This window comes from Echinops telfairi, unplaced genomic scaffold (genome assembly GCF_000313985.2).
Source record: "Echinops telfairi isolate 266 unplaced genomic scaffold, ASM31398v2 ScPeMD7_7;HRSCAF=31, whole genome shotgun sequence".
NCBI classification, from domain to species: Eukaryota; Metazoa; Chordata; class Mammalia; order Afrosoricida; family Tenrecidae; genus Echinops; species Echinops telfairi.
Window position 1 is genome coordinate 23,643,429 of NW_022103904.1, and position 1,853 is coordinate 23,645,281.

The window sequence follows — 1,853 nt, forward strand, 5'->3', positions numbered from 1 at the left end:
AAAATAATAATAATTTATAAATTATCAAGGGTTCGTGGGGAAGGAGGGAGGGGGAAAAATGAGAAGCTGACTCCAGGGCTAAAATAGAAAGCAAATGTTTTCAGAATGATGAGGGAAACAAATATACAAAAGTGCTTGACACAATGGATGTATGTGTGGATTGTGCTGAGAGTTGTACAAGCCCCGAATAAAATGATTTAAATTAAAAAAAGAAAAAAGGTAAATAAAATGAGTGACATGAAAAAAAAGTTCTTTGTTGTTTAATTTTAAGATGAAGCAGTAAAGAGATGATACTGAGCTTTGAAAAACCGTGGGCATCGAGTCAAAGGCATGGGGAGCTGTAATCAGCAGAGTAAACGACCGTGAAAAAGCAGAGATGGCAAATGTGAACCATTCACCCCAAACCTTTGTGCCATTAAGTTGGCACTGGCTCACGGAGACCTAATGTGCAACCGATGGAAACGTTGTCCTGCACCAACTTCATGAGCACCGGCACGTTTGAGTTCACGGATGTGGCCGCTGTAAAATTTAGTGTCTTCCCATCTCTATTGGACAATATTCTGTTGTGATCCAGAATTTTCCATTTCCTGATTATCAGAAGGTCACCAGGCATTTCTTCTGCTGGAAGTTCTGCTGAAATCTGTTCACCATGAGTGATGTTGTGGGTATTTGAAACACTGGTGACATAACTTCCAGCATCAGAGCAACACCAGGCAAGCACTATAGTCTGACAAACTGAGAGACGGATGCTGGTTTGGTAAGTAGGTGAAATATTGGGGTAGTAGCAGAAGCAGTGGACAATCAAGGAAGAGTTTGTTAAATATGCAAGCATTATTGATATTTTGATGTAAGCTGGGAGAGGCCTGGTCATGTTTAATTATTATGGAAAAAAAGGCGAGAGTGAAAGAGAGAGAGGGGTGGGGGCAAGGGAGCAGGGTGGGGGACACTGGAGAGGGGATGATGGATGGAGTGAGAACTCTGAGGAAGCGGAGGGGCTGGCAGCCAGCACACAGATGGAAGGATTCATTATCCTTGGAAAGGGAGACAGACACTTGCGCCTCTGTAAGGGAGGGAGTAGGAACAGATGGGTGCAGCTGCGGGGCAAGCTCCTTTCTGATGGATTCTGTTTTATTGAGGGTGTGTGTGTGTGTGTGTGTGTGTGTGTGCGCGCGCGCTCGCATGGACATGTGTGTAATCTTGGGAGCCTTGCAAAAAAAGAGCTTTTGCAAATGGGCCATAAGTGCTTGAAATTCCCTTAAAAAGGTAATGCTCAATACGTGCTTCTTAATGTAACATCATTAATTACATAGCACAGATTTTACATGTGATGTTTACTAACTGAAGTGTGCTACAGTCTTTCATTGTACCTTTCCTACTTTTAATTTCTTGTTGCTGTGTGCCTCTGAGTCAATTCTGACTCACAGCCACCGGATAGGCTGACATAGAACTAGAACCGCCCCAAAGGGTTGCCTACGGTGTGACGTTTATGAGAGCGGATCACTAGATATTTTCTTTCCTATTGCGCCGCCTAACCCCAAACCAAACCCTCTGCTATCAAGTCAGTTCTAACTAATAGAAACCCCATAAGACAGAAGAGAACTTCGCTCGGTTTCAAAGGTTTCAAATCCTTCATGAGAACAGAAAGCCCAACACATAACTAAATGTTAAATGCTCAGTTGTTAACCAAAGGTTAGTTGTTCAAACCCACCAAGAGTCTCCAACGGAGAGAGACTTGGCAATCTGCTTCCATAAAGATAGCATTTAAGGAAGACCCCTGGGGCAGTTCTACTCGGCAACCCACAGGGTCTCTGTGAGTCAGAATGGACTGGATGGCAACTAACACCACCACCACC

General features: G+C 43.7%; 1 protein-coding gene across 1 annotated transcript in view; it reads right to left on the reverse strand.

Annotated features, from left to right (window-relative positions):
- The window catches only part of ADAMTSL3 (ADAMTS like 3), a 411,606-nt gene that overhangs the window by 214,900 nt on the left and 194,853 nt on the right, over window positions 1-1,853 (reverse strand). The window lies entirely within an intron of this gene.